General features: G+C 45.6%; 1 protein-coding gene and 1 long non-coding RNA gene across 3 annotated transcripts in view; both read left to right on the forward strand.

The window, feature by feature from the left end:
* LOC124695248 overlaps nucleotides 1–15,667 on the forward strand; it is a 64,714-nt gene that overhangs the window by 7,680 nt on the left and 41,367 nt on the right. The gene's annotated exons all lie outside the window — the stretch shown is intronic.
* Nucleotides 896–4,677, forward strand: LOC124702008. Of its 2 annotated transcripts, XR_007002297.1 has the most exons (4): nucleotides 896–1,299; nucleotides 1,410–1,689; nucleotides 2,304–2,605; nucleotides 4,421–4,677. It is a non-coding gene; the product is annotated as an uncharacterized LOC124702008 (long non-coding RNA). The 2 variants fall into 2 exon arrangements; XR_007002296.1 differs by lacking the exon at nucleotides 4,421–4,677 and having other exon boundaries at nucleotides 2,304–3,177.

A 15,667-nucleotide genomic window follows, 5' to 3' on the forward strand; every position in this document is an offset into this window, starting at 1 on the left:
CCCCGCGCCGCGCCGGCCGCTCCGTCGTCTCTGTCCGCGCGGCGGTCTCCGGAAGGCGGTCGGCGCGGAAAGCGTTGCTGCGCTCTTGCTGTAGATTCATGCTGCGCTCTTGCTGTAGTTCCGTATCAGGGTTCTAGCTTGGATGTATGGACCTTCTTCCCTCGGTAGTAACTATTGATTTGAAGTAAAATGTGACGTGTTCAAATTGATGTGATGGATCATTTTTTCTTGCTTACTTCTGAATTGGGTTGCTCGTTATATTGCCTAATAGTATTAGTGATTGGGTAATGGAGCCAAACTAATGGTTTGATTCTATATGAGTTATAGTTGCTCTTGGCTCTGTATGCGTTCCTTGCGAATTAAGAAAATGTGACTATTGCTCATGTTTATTGCCGAGCTTCTTATTGATGCTAACAGGAATATTTGGTTCAGAACAAATCATGCTGCCGTTGCTTTTGATAGTCTAGTACTTTAGTAAGTGATAATTTAAGTCCGCTACTGGTCCTTTTGTTGAACATACTTACCTTAAGTCCCCGCAAAAGAAATAAGAGAGTCTGTAAGTTAAGGTTCAAATGAGTGCAACTAGGAACAAGACCTGTATAGAAATACAATGGTGAAAAGGAAAAATAACAGCTGACAAAACTCCTGGGCAAACAAAGCGGATAGAAATATAAATTCAGAACACTAAGGGACAAGAGCCATGATTACTTCTCTATCTCTATCTCTATCTCTATATACTATCTAAAAAGGAGGAACTGGTTCTGTTTCCTCCGGTTAAAAGGTTTCGTCCTACATATTTTCATCTGACTATTTTGCCCTCCCACCAAACCGTACATTTTCAGTACCGGTTTCTTTAATTCTCGTCGCCCCGAAAAATCCTCTCCCGTCTCTGGTCGAATACCCAAATCTCCATCTCCACCGCCACCCGCTCGATCCACACCACCACCGCCGCCCCTGCCTGGGAATAAGGCTGCCAGAGTTCCTGTTGGACCCGGAGGCGGCGGCCCTTGACGACATCGTTGACCTGCCATCTGCAGGGACGCACACGATGCCAATCCACGGATCCTCGTGTTTGTGGAAATCACGATCCAGCACCACCGCCGCTAGGGATCGCCCCCCGCCACCTCCTGACTGTATGCCACGGCTCGAACGCGCCGAATGCAATCTGTCCGCCGCCGCTCGCTGGTTCATACCTTGCCCGCTGCCTCTGTACCTGCTCGGTCTTCGTCTGAACTCGGCCTGGAGGTCGCCTGATTGAGCGACGCGCCCACGACCTCGTACGTATCAGGTGCTAATTAGGTACGAACACAAACATCCTCGTACGTGTGTTATTTGAACTGTAATCCCCTCTCTCTCATCTTTGGTTGCTAGGTGCTTGATGAATTCTGGTATGATACATGTTCCTATAGGTACGTCGCAGTTTATTTTTACCAAGAAAGAGGGAGAGGATGGGGATGACGGCGTGGTTGATCCGGCAGCCGTCTCGCTTGTATGTTCCCGAGGCACCGCGTAACTTCTTTCCAGACCTAGCCAAGAGAGAAGATGAGGCAGCGGGAAATTGATGTGTATCTTGAGGACAAGGAATTGTAGAACTTGAAGCGGATTCAGGGGAAGTTCGTCATCCACCATAAGTGGCTTCAGTCTGAATATGATTTGTCTTGATGCAAACAACAGGTGGCCTTATGATATGTAAGATGATAGGAAGGGAATACTTTGTTTATTCGATACTGGAATTTGTCTATCTTTGTTACATCTTTCTCATATTGTAGCTTGGCTGAATCATCTAATAACAATCACACTGATAAACTCTGTAACTTTATGGTGTATTTTATAAGAACAATAATTATGTTTTCAAGAGATAACATCACTGTAGCGAAAAGGACCATGATTGTTAGGAAGCGGTCTCGCAGCCCAGCTAGGAGCCATAATCCTCCACTCCACTTGCAGTTTGGTTCATCTGGATGAAACAGTTTTGGTGCATTCCTATGGCATGGGCGTATCTCCATTTGCTTTTTTGGCAACTGGTGCATTCACCCTTGGGCTTTTTGGCATCGAATATCAAAAGTTTTTGTGTTGACGGGTTGTAATCGTAGATGCAAAAGAGGAAACTCTGGAGCAGATTGTGTATGTTGCTTGTCAGATCATAATTTGTATGAAGATTGTGTTGAGGGCCTGTAATCGTAGATGCAAAAGAGTGTGTATGTTGCTTGTCAGATCATAATCTGTATGACAGATAATATTTTTCACATTTTAACAAGGTATGTTCTTGTATTTTCTACTGTTCACTTTTCCATTTTTTTCAGGACCTATTCCAGGGATGTGGGAGGCCATGGTGCAACCTCTTCGCATTGTGGAAAATTCTATGTCATTCACAGTGGAATTGATCCGATACCAAGTAACAAAGAGTTTTCTTCACAGCTCTTTATTTTATGCTGCTTCAGTTCCATTGTACTCATGAGAATATTGTCGAAAGAAAGATTACTGCAGAATGGGCATTGCATCGGAAGCTTGGATTACAGCAAATTGAAGACACTTATCATCAGAATCATCACCTATTTCAAAGCCCAGAATGGATCCACTTCATCAAACACGCAACGATAGCCAGGTCAGTCGCTTTTGAGTGATAAACTTCTAATGTTTCAGTAGAAAAATGCTTCCTTTTGTAAGGTTATTTTATTCTCTTCAAAACAATAAAACTGACAATGTCGTATTTTCTTTCGAGGTGACTATTCTTGGTTGACCTCCAGAGCATCCAATACAATTTGATTTCTTCTTTGGTAAAACTTGTTCTAACCTAATATGAGCCTCCTTAGCTCCACAACATCCTACACTATCTAGCCCACCATTATAAAGGAATCAGAGACTTGCCTGATATTTATGCTGCATAGATGCGCTGTCTCCAACTTCATTCTTCTTCCATTTATGTGTGAACCTTGAGGCTTTGGTATCCATTACCTCAACCTGTTGCTATGCATTATTGGATCAGTATCTTTCATTTGGAAAATGTTCCCTCCAGTTGCAAATAATTCTCCAAAAATAGATGTATCTAGACATGTTTTAGTGAGTAGATATGTCTATTTTTTGGCAACTATTTTGAACCGGTTGGAGTAGTAGACTAGAAGTGACTGTTTTAGGATGACGAGGTGGATAAGATGTGTATGTGGAAGAAACGATCCATTTTTCAACACCTTTCTGCTTTTCTGTATCTTGATATGCATTAGTATTTTTTGTACGATTTGTGAGTGATTTCGCCTGCGTCGCTAATTGCATTGTAGCTGCTGTTTGTGCCGGTTCAAGACAAACTATTTTGTGTACTGTTGTTACAGCCTATGAAAAGATTGGCTATGCGTGCCTCGGTTTTATTGAGCATAGAGGAACATGAAAATTTAAGTGGATCACCTTAGTGGAGCTGCAGATGCACAATCTCCCACATTTGCCATCATCTCCATGCCTTCCATTTCTTATACGAGAAGTCAGGCCTGCCACAGGCCTGACCAAGCTCGCTGATCATTATGTTGCATCTATTGTCTCAGCTATCGCCTATCAGTTCCATCGAGTCATATACGCTCACATTATACAGGGAGTTGATTTATTAATGATATATCTGCCACACTCATAATTTCTATGAGGTTGCATCACACATGGAGTATGCTAGAACTTAGGTTTTTGCAACTTCATTGCATTATAAGTTTGAAAGGTCGTGTTTTGGCTTCTGGTTTGTATACACATGTAAAATCACCCAAAAAATCGTAGAAAAATACCCTTCACAACATAGTTTAATTTACAACTTGAGAATGGAGATACTCCGTAATATTGAAACGGCACCTTAGTGCCTTCGGATTCACATTACATGGTATCTTTTAGAACCATTTTTTAGATTTTTCTTTGCAATGGCTTTGGAAAGAAGTAAACATGATTACGAATTGGTGATAAATGCCCAGCTTTGAGCTCGCTACTGCAAGGTCCCCCTTTATGCTTCTCTTCTCAACTCATGTTTTTATCAAGATCTGTGTATGCATTGGACGTTGATGCAATTTTATATATGGAGCAATTTGTTCTGCCATGTTAGTTTCTTGACATAATTAGGAAAAGTTTGGGGTAGAAGACAGTACTGCGGCGCCAGAACAATCTATGGTACTCCTCGACCCTGGAGCCCCTGGATGTACAAAGAGTTCATTCAAGTTTGGGATGATATACTGTTTCGTTTTGCAAATTAGTAGATTCAGTTAGTTCAGGTATGTGATGATCTGTGAGCAGTGGAATTTTTATGCACCTTTGACGTTAAATCCAAATGCTATTCCAGCCACCGTAATGTTAAAACAAATAGTACGATAGTTTAAAAAGTTGCTTTGGTTACCTACCATATCAATAGTATAACGTTATTCATTTATCATCAGTTACTGTGTCACCATTTTCTTAGGTTACGCATTGGCTCAGGGCCTCCATACTGTGCATTGTGCTGCCCAAGAAGGATTGGGGCATTGGAAAAATCAATTGGTGGATTTTCCAAAGGGCACTTCTGAAAACGTCGGTAAAGAGCAGTAGCTAATGATATTCTTACATGGAGAGTGATGCTCGGGTAAGCTACTGTTGCAAAAGTGTATTCTTGATAGAAGTAGCATGGATGTTTAAATATGAAAATCTGAGATGGACTATGGAAAGTGTAAAGTTCTTTTGAAGAGCAAGTGTCTTCAGGCAACCAGATCGAAATGCCGAAGTTACATTTGCTTTTTTTTTTTTGACTGTAACTACGGCGGGCGTGAGCCAGCCTGAACATATATTCAGTCAAGTTGCCTATGAGCTTTTCAGCCTCTACAAGATAGGTTCAAATGAACCAGAGTACACGGGGGTTACAAGAGAGGAGAAGAAAAAGAAAAACACACACCGACAACACACAAGACCGAGGAGAGAAAAAAAAAGTGGCCACCCCACAAAACTGGGGGGCAGTTGGCCGATGAGAATACTCATCGCGACCCCAGCACAACGATCACAAGGAAGAGTCCCGAGGACACACCAGAGGGACATCCCAGCTCGAGGCTCCATTGGAGTAATCGAACGGCTTTGGTCCGCCGAGACCCGAAGAACGACACTGCACCATCGACGTAATCGAAGGGCCACGCGCATCCGAGACCACACTACGCACCGACACCACCTGTGTCGAGGGTGTGGCCGAAAGGTTGCACGTGGCCGAGACGACGCCACGACGCCTGTGTGCCACCAGCTGGAGTCGAAGGGCATCACAAAGCAGAGACACGCCCATTGAGCACTCGCACATGGAGCACCCTCGACACGCCAAAGAGCTCCGACAAGGACCCGACACCGGAGCCCGAACAACCGGCAAGAAGAAGCCACCACCACCACTGCCACGGCTCACCTCGCATCGGAGAGGAGACCGCACCCATGGCCGCCATCTGCATCACCATGGGGCACACCAGTACAGATAGGAGCAGCGTCCTCTGCCACTGATGGCAAGACAGAGGGGCTCAACACCCAGCCACGACGACCCCCCGGGTGGGAAGCACGTCACCACCATGGCCGCCACTGCGAAACCACGGCACCCGCCAACCCCAGCGGCGATCCGCTGCAGGTTGATGTCTGAGTAAAGAGGAGGCGCCCCTCGCAGCCACAACACCGACCAGCAGTGGCCAGCATATACTGCCGCCAAGACAGCCGAACGCCGACCACCACCGGACCGCCAGAATTGGAGAACTCATCGACCCGAACCGGAAGCGCCACACCATGTGGAGGCAATCCACAACGGAGACGACAGCTCCGCCCAGCACCATGCTGGCAGGAGCACCGCACAACATCTCTCCCAAATGCCAGCCTAGAGAGGCAGGCCGCTCCAGATCGAGCGCACCTGATCTTCAAGGAATCCTCCTAGCATGCCGGCTTGGGAGAAGATAGAGGGCAGCAGCACAGGACCTCCAAAACCGCCCGACACGCCGCCCGACGCGACCACGCCGGCCGCCACCGCCAAAAACCACCGCAGGCCGCCGCCCGGAACCCAACCACCACCCTCTACGGAGGAAGCCATCAGAAGTGGCAGAACACGCAGCAGCCACCGCGCAGCAGCCGCGCCGCCCCTTCCGCCGCCACCAGCCGCAACCGCCGGAGAAGGACGCCGGAGCCGGGCCGCCCAGATCCCGCGCACCGGAGGGCGCCCCGCCGCCACCGCGCCGCCAGGGCTTTGCCCGACGACGCCCACCGGTGGCGGCGAGGGCGGGGGAGACGGGGGGGGGCCGGCCGCTCGCCGGATCTGAGGCGCCCCGGTGCGGCTCGGCTCAGCCGCACGGGGTCGGGAGCGCTTCTGTGTCCGCGACGCGATGTACATACACGGAAGTGTATAAGTTACATTTGCTTGTAATACCTCCCGTAGAGAAAGAGAATATTACTGTTGCAGATAAAGCAGAGCATGATCCAGCGATAAAGATCGGTAAAGTAGACAGAGAGAAGCTGTATGGCAACACTTTGACATCGTATTTGAAACTGAAGATAAGGAGGAGGTGCCGAGCAATCAGGATATAGGGATAGTTCCATGTAGCGGCGACAAATATTTTGTTATTAACCAAAGTTATTTATAATAGTGTCATGACAGCTGATAACGAGTTATTTTAAATTATAATCTGAGATATAATTGTATAAGTAATTCTTTCTTTGATAATTATATTTTGTGATATCTCTAATTTGTTTTGGTTTTCCACACGTGAATAATACATGTGCCACCGTTGTTGCCCTTAGGTTACGAGGTTAATTGTGCATGCAATGCAATGAATTTTGCTGGTCACGACAAAATTTTTAACTAATGTGTGAAATCTGTTAGATACTTAGATGGGTCGCTGGTTTGGGAATATAATGAACTACAACAATTTGTAGAACGAAATGATCGAACTCTTTAAATTCTCTAAATAATTTGGTAGCTAACATGGTTATTTTGAGTACAGAGAAGAATGCATGTTATGCACGAGGAATGCGTTCGGTATTCATTATGATATCCCTGATTTGTTTTGAATTTTCATAGTGGTTTATAAATTATATATATTTATTGAGAAATAAAATTTGAGGACCGTGACAACGCACGGGCATTTGTACTAGTCTTAAAATAAGATATTATTGTCCCGAAAATTAGTCTTCCTCTTTGCGACCAGTTGTTTAACACGGCTGTCATTTTATTTGGAGCCCTCTCTTTTAGAAAATTGATATCCAATAGTGATGTTGGCCTTTGCTAGGCATATCATTTTGTGGACTCAGTAGTCAGTAGATTTGTCCTGACTTGGCTGTGATTGCTGAAGTTTGAAGATGACTAATTTCTTGCTCATGCATACGCTATCTGCTTTTCTCACTATTGTAGTGGCCTATGCATAATTATACTCACTCCGATCAGAAAAGGATGTCTCAACTTTGTCAAAATTTGCATTTATCTACAGACTAAAACTCGTCTAGATACATGCATATCTAGACAAAGTTGAAGCATCCTCTTCTGGATGGAGGGAGTAGTTGTATTGACTGCTATGTTAGATTTAAATTTTTATTTGTAAACCTTAGTAGATTGAATTTTTATGGGATTGTTTATTTCTAGCTTGAGCAATCTCACAATACTGTCCTAATGGATGGCATGGCACTAACGACGTATATATGGAGCATGGCTCAGCTGAAGCGGCACATAAGAACTACAATACTGACATTTGATGCAAATTACGAAATTGTATTTATATTGTGAAATTAGTAACATCCAGTTCAACTATTGAACAATAAATGATTTTTGGATATTTGTACAACTGTTTATGGTTGGATTGATTCCCCAAATTTGTGGGAGTAGAGGATGCAATCACATGGATTGCTGCGCTCTTGCTGTAGATTCATGATCCAATTAATGCCAACTACATAGTATCGGAGGATCTTCCTAGGTATTGCCCAACAGATAAGGGGGATCCTCCCAACAACGCGATGAATGCAGCCTGGAGAAGAGGGACGAATCCAGCAAGCAACGGATCGATGAACGATACGCCTCAAATCTGAGCTAGACAATCCTTGATGAACACAAGAACCTTCGCAGCGGATATATTTCGAACTAGATAAACGGCAGCGCCGTACCCCCGGAGGGATTATACACGTGAACACACGGAATGGTTTTTAACCTAAAACTGATCTAACCCTAAACCCTACCCGTGCCCACCCTTATATGAGGAGATGGCCGGCCAAGCCCCTAGTGGGCCTCCCTAGTTCGACTCAGACAGGCCCAAGTCGAGACACACAACTTATTAAAAACCCTAATTGGCCCACATATGACCATAGACATAAAATAAAATAACTAAGCTGGCGGAGTCCTGAAATTGGGCTCCACATAGGCCTTCATGCCCGTATCACTTGCTCTGACCCTTCAAAAGATTATATTTTTGTAGGATAGGTGATTTCTAGGATTCTGATGGGGCGTGGGAGGGGGTCTTAATAGGCCTGATGTGTACTGGTGCACAAACCGTCCCGAGCGAATGGTTAGAATTTAAATAGGCTCGATTCTCATAAGAAGCATGCTACTAAAATCAAAGGCAGCATGATATGGATATCCAGGCAGCTTGGTACACTAGGACAACAATTGATACGAGGATTAAGTCTAAGGTTGTACCATTATTGTATCGTAATATTATTATTAGAGAATAATGTAGTCAGGTCATGTGGTGGGCCATCTAGGGGTTTTAAAGTGTCTGTTTGACTTGGGCCTGTCTGAGTCAAACTAGGGTTAGGCCCATAGTGGGGCGCCCCAGCCCAATAGGGGCTGACCGGCCACCATCTCCCCATATAATGTGGTGGTGCGGCTAGGATTAGGTTTAGCTTAGATTGAATCAGAATATGTAGAACTCTAAGTTCATACTATCACCGTCCCTATGGGATCGGTGTGCGTGACGGCGTCTTGGACGTTCGTCCGGTTATGCAATAAAGATGTGTGAGTTCTTGAGTTGTCAAGAGTGATCATGTGTGCTTGGGAACCCTTGAATCTATCAAGGGAGTTCAAGATCTATCGGTGCTATGGATCATCAAGGTGCATCATGAAAGATCGGGAAAACAACCCTCATCATGTGGTATCAGTTTGCTAGGTTGATCACGGTGCAGATTGCTTTGTGCTCGGTTGTTTCTGCTCGGTTGCCGTGGCTACCATTGGGTACGTCGCCACCATGCTGTTGGTGAAGATCAAGGAGGAGGAAGTGGGTGGCAGAGTCAAGTTTCAAGAAGCCTTCGTTCATGCGGAGGAGGTGGCGGCGGCAAGGGAGAGGAAGGAATAGTGCTGCAGATCTCTGCCACGACAGGATTTTGCCGGAATTCTCTGCCACGGCAGAAAAAATCGCGAGGAAGAAACTGTTTCCGTCCGGCGGCTGGCGCCAAGACCCGGCGGACCGGCCCTACAACCGGCCGGGCCGCCCACACGGCCGGCAGACCGCCCCCCACACCGGCGGCTCCGCCGCCACGGCCGGTTGGACCGGCTGTCAGGCCGGGCTGGCCGACAAAAACCAGGTCCAGCACCGGTGCCCACCGGGGCGGATCCAGGGAGCAGCGGAGGCTCATCCGGCCTACAGGCCGGCAGGACCGGTGCCCAGGCCGGTCGGACCGGGCCCCAGGCCGGCCGTTCTAGGTGTGCAGTCCGGCAGTACCGGCGTCCAGACCTGTAGCGCCACTTATGCTGCTGCTTTTTGTTCGTCGCGGAGTGGAAAAAATTTTGCTCTTCAAGGAGGAAGACATTGGTGTTTCAGAAGGGTGCATACTCAGGTGTTTTCAACTTATTTGGATCTAAGGCGGACATGAATTTGTTCTGTTTGTTTTGGGTGATATGTATGGTGCGCTTCAGTTGCATTTGAAAGGATACTTGTGTCTTCAATCAGGTTGATGGCGTCGAAGACCAAATGGTGCCAAGGACAAGTCAAGCTAGTCGAGAGGGAGGATGAGGTGTGGAAGACCGGCGAGGCTTGAGGATGAAGACCGACAATGTTGCTTATCTGAGGCCACCCTTTTTCTAGCAGACCCTCACGCGTTGGGGACAACGCTTCTTGAAGAAGGGGAGGATGATATGGATATCCAGGCAGCTTGGTACACTAGGACATCCATTGATACGAGGATTAAGTCTAAGGTTGTACCATTATTGTATCGTAGTATTATTATTAGGGAATAATATAGTCAGGTCATGTGGTGGGCCATCTAGGGTTTTTAAAGTGTCTGTTTGACTTGGACCTGTCTAAGTCAAACTAGGGTTAGGCCCATAGTGGGGCGCCCCAGCCCAATAGGAGTTGGCCGGCCACCATCTCCCCCATATAATGTGGTGGTGCGGCTAGGGTTAGGTTTAGCTTAGATTGAATCAGAATATGTAGAACTCTAAGTTCATACTATCACCGTCCCTATGGGATCGGCATGCGTGATGACATCTTGGACGTTCGTCCGGTTATCCAATAAAGATGTGTGAGTTCTTGAGTTGTCAAGAGTGATCATGTGTGCTTGGGAACCCTTGATTCTATCAAGGGAGTTCAAGATTTATCGGTCCTATGAATCATCAAGGTGCATCGGAAAGATCGGGAAAACAATCCTCATCACAGCACATAAATCTTCATAGATGGAAGAGAGGGACTAGGCGAAGATAGCTGGATCACACGCATGATTGCTTCGACCAATCACTTTTCAGTGAGAATAGGAGTAGACTGCTTTGGTAGACCGTAGACCTAACTTTCCTATTTATATTTTGGCCAACTCGTGGGGATCCTACATTTTAATCATTATTATTGTACTATGTCTCGGATTATAATACTCCCTCCATTCTAATGAATAAGACGTCTGTTCGCACACCAACACGTCGCCGTGTACCCTCGACGCCGAGCGCGATGCGCTGCAGCACGCGCCGAGGGAGGCTCGCCGGAAGCGCGATACGCAAGACAGTCCGGCGAGCGCTTTGGAGACCCGAAACCCCGCTCGCCCGGGAGGGACCCCGTCAGGGCTTGCGGCGGCTATGGGCTGCCCTAGGTCGGCCTGAACGCCCCTAGGACCTCATGGATTCGCAGCCTCCAATCCTGAAGAACAACGAAGAACGAGAAGAAAGATACAAGGGGAGAGAGATAAAAGTAGATGAACACGAAAAAGTAGTAGATGTGTTTGTTCGATTGGTGTTGGTTTCAATCGGCCGTCACCCCTCATGTATATAAAGGGCGGCTGGACTTCCCGTGCAAGATGGAGGGTTGGATTCACGTCCAAAACCCTAGTTTGAGTCCAATTCGGATGGTTTGGACCGAACTTTCCAAAACTGTTCGGTTTAAAACTGGCAGTACCTTGTGTGGCAACTTTGAGGCAGTAAATGACCTCAAATCAAAATATTGTAAACAACAAAGTTGTTCGTCTCGGAAAAACAAAGAACTTTCATGTTGACCACTTTTCCATCCGAGTTCATCTTGATCGCTCAATCGAGGTAGCAAGAAAAACGATCAATCCCGGTTTTCGCCGTGCTCCAATTCCGCTCGCGCCCTACCTTAGAGGCCTCTATGGTCGGGCGCCCCACCTCCGGTAATTTGAGTTCCAGCAGTATTTTAGCTCTACAAATCGTATACTAACTCGGATCGCGATGACTCAAAAACCAAAGTTGCTTGTTTCGACGAGACGCACAACTTTCATTTATATCACTTCTTCATTTGAGGTCATGTTAAATGAGCTCTAGTGGAAGCCTTCATATATCGATTCTCGAGATCACCTCTGACTGATAGCATAATCGGCTATTGATGCGCGTATATGTACACGTCCGTTGGGAACCCCAAGAGGAAGGTATGATGCGCACAGTGGCAAGTTTTCCCTCAGAAAGAAACCAAGGTTTATCGAACCAGGAGGAGCCAAGAAGCACGTTGAAGGTTGATGGTGGCGAAATGTGATGCGGCGCAACAACAGGGATTCCGGCGCCAACGTGGAACCTGCACAACACAACCAAAGTACTTTGCCCCAACGAAACAGTGAGGTTGTCAATCTCACCGGCTTGCTGTAACAAAGGATTAACCGTATTATGTGGAAGATGATTGTTTGCAAGAAAACAGTAAAACAAGTATTGCAGTAAATTGTATGCGATGTAAAGAATAGGACCGGGGTCCACAGTTCACTAGAGGTGTCTCTCCCATAAGATAAAAGCATGTTGGGTGAACAAATTACAGTCGGGCAATTGACAAATAGAGAAAGGCATAACAATGCATGTACATGATATGATAAATATAGTGAGATTTAATCGGGCATTACGACAAAGTACATAGACCGCCATCCAACTGCATCTATGCCTAAAAAGTCCACCTTCAGGTTATCATCCGAACCCCTTTCGGTATTAAGTTGCAAAGCAACGGACAATTGCATTAAGTATGGTGCGTAATGTAATCGACAACTACATCCTTAGACATAGAATCAATGTTTTATCCCTAGTGGCAACAAGACATCACAACCTTAGAACTTTCCGTCACTGTCCCAGTATCAATGAAGGCATGAACCCACTATCGAGCATAAATACTCCCTCTTGGAGTTAAGAGTAAAAACTTGGCCAGAGCCTCTACTAATAACGGAGAGCATGCGAGATCATAAACAACACATAGGTAATAGATTGATAATCACCATAACATAGTATTCTCTATTCATCGGATCCCGACAAACACAACATATAGAATTACAGATAGATGATCTTGATCATGTTAGGCAGCTCACAAGATCCAACAATGAAGCACATAAGGAGAAGACGACCATCTAGCTACTGCTATGGACCCATAGTCCAGGGGTGAACTACTCACTCATCACTCCGGAGGCGATCATGGCGATGAAGAGTCCTCCGGGAGATGAATCCCCTCTCCGGCAGGGTGCCGGAGGCGATCTCCTGAATCCCCCGAGATGGGATTCACGGCGGCGGCGTCTCAGTAAGGTTTTCCGTATCGTGGCTCTCGGTACTGGGGGTTTCGCGACGGAGGCTTTAAGTAGGCGGAAGGGCAAGTCAGGGGGCCACACGAGGGCTCCACATGACAGGGCCGCGCGGCCAAGCCCTAGGCCGCGCCGCCCTGTTTGTGGCGGCGCTCGTGGCCCCACTTCGTTTCCTCTTCGGTCTTCCGGAAGCTTCGTGCAAAAATAGGACCCCGGGCGTTGATTTCGTCCAATTCCGAGAATATTTCGTTACTAGGATTTCGAAACCAAAAACAGCAGAAAACAAGCAATCGGCTCTTCGGCATCTTGTTAATAGGTTAGTTCCAGAAAATGCGTAAATACGACATATAATGTGCATAAAACATGTAGATATCATCAATAATGTAGCATGGAACATAAGAAATTATCGATACGTTGGAGACGTATCAGCTATCAAGCCGGATCATGGCACAACTTGGAATGGTGGACATGGTGTCTCCTAAATGAGTAATATATTTGTCACGTCGAACACCGAATTATGTTCTTGATTAGCCATCGGCCCAAAACGAGTATCAACACATGCCCCCCTGTTTTCTGGCAGAGCTTGCATGCCAGAAAATAACTTTCTCCACCTTTTGCTCAGGACGATGTCAACACTCCACCGGCCATTGGTTCTCAGGATGATAATTCTATATCGGCCATTTATGTTCAGGTTTGGTTGCCACCTTGGTGGAACTTCTTCAAATAATCACCTTTGAGAACAACCACTTCATCTTGACGATTGATGGATGTCCCAAATACGTTCATGTACATCTCCCATAGCGACTCTTGCTTGATCTTCATCCAAGCACTTCAAAAGAATACAATCAACTATTCGGTGATAAAGCTTATCGTCCATTAATGCATACTTAAAAGCCATCTGCCGAACAGCTATGTCCGTCCTCTTGCTAGGATCCTGCAAATATTCAACAATAGGTCTTTCCAATCTTCTTGTTCACCTGCACTAGATCCTTCATTAGTGACCGAATCAATGGGATTTAATTCGGTCTTACCTATGATAGCGAGAGCAAACATCGGCCTATGAGATATATGAAAAACGCCACGATTAACATGGTAGCCAGATTCTTGGTTGTGCTAACTCATTTGCATTCCAAATGTCTTGCCTAGATAAATGAGCAACGCTAAAGTAATCTAAGATAGAAAATATATCTAGAGATTTATCAAGATACATATTAAGTGATTCGTCGAAACATTGGAAAACCTTGGACTTTTGTTATACTACTACCAATGAATCACTAGAAGCCTCAATATGTGTATCACCTTGTCTCGTGTTTTAATAGGACTAGGGACGATGTTAACACGCCACATCGTCCATGATTAGATAATTCTCTCAGGGCGATAGGATAAGTATCGGCCATGTGTTGTTTGCTTCAAAGGCATGTATAATTCATCCACCAAAGTATGTATAGCCGAAATAAACAAAATAAAACAACTCTGATTATGAACTCTAAACATTTCGGCCTCTCACATTAGCAACAAAATTGCAACTAACCAAACGAATAACGTTTTGGTAATACCCTTTGATGATGTAAAGAATTATAATGCATCCACGGATTAAAATAAGACCATGGAGGGTAACTGATCATACCTGAGGATATGCTACATGGCATAGGCATAAATGGCATGGCTGAATAATATGTATGATGTGCTGACCGAAACCTCTTAGTATATGATAGAAAATTCTTTCTTGATCGTTTGCTAGCCTCGGTCTTTTCTTCCTTCATCCTTATCGCTATTCTTGCAATAGGAACTTGCACATCCTCCTTACTTTGAGGTCCTTCCTTAGGGACCCATGCCATGTTCTTTGTCTTCAGCTTTGTGGCACTAAGCCGTTTCAACTTCCTCTCTTGCCAGCTTGTCAAGCCGAGTGGGCATCCCGGCTGTGATTTAGTTTCGCACATTAGCGTTTCTTCCTTAGCCTCTGGCACTTTCAACTTTACTTGTTCAGATTTGGCACTTCGAGCTCCAGCATTTACTTGCTTCATCTCTTTGTCTTCTGTAGCCAAGGTCAACTTGACCGGCTCTTTTTTATTTGAGATCGAATCTGAAACATCACACTTACGGTTATCCTTTTTCACTTGATAAACTTGCTTGACCGTCTCCTTCTTGTTCGTTGAGCTCCTAACCGATTCTTTTTTTATTGAAACGGTCTTTGACATGTGATTGTTGTTCAGATTTTGACCTTCTTGGAGCTGCATAATTTGGGTTAGATGATCTATAGTAAGACGGATAACGTGCCCTTGGGTCATACCTGTGATCCCATGATGGATATGGATAACAATCACCATAGGAAGGTATCCATGACATTGGCATTGGTGGCCTAAAGGGAGGATACGAAGCTGCTACATTGAACTTCTCCCATTGCCGATCCCGGTCTTTAGACTTTCGCCTTGGGGGTGATCTCGATGACTTTTCAATACTTGGCCGATAAGAACTCCTTGCTTCACTCTCCTTCTTATATTTCTCCAATAACTCTGTGAAAGTGACTTTAGTTTTCTTACCCTTGAGCTTATCACGGCCTTTGTCCTGTTTCGTTTTGCGTCCATCGATCTTTGAATTTTGTTGTTGCCCCCCAGTGCTTGATATCCTTGGTGTAGCTTCAATGGAACACCCAGCTTCAAGAATGTCTTCAACATGCTCTTCAATAATTTCTTCACTTGAAAGCTTGATCCCATTATCTTCCCGTGTGTACCTTCTCATCATCATATGAATCGGCTATAGG

The sequence above is a fragment of the Lolium rigidum genome, chromosome 3 (genome assembly GCF_022539505.1).
Source record: "Lolium rigidum isolate FL_2022 chromosome 3, APGP_CSIRO_Lrig_0.1, whole genome shotgun sequence".
Classification (NCBI taxonomy): Eukaryota; Viridiplantae; Streptophyta; class Magnoliopsida; order Poales; family Poaceae; genus Lolium; species Lolium rigidum.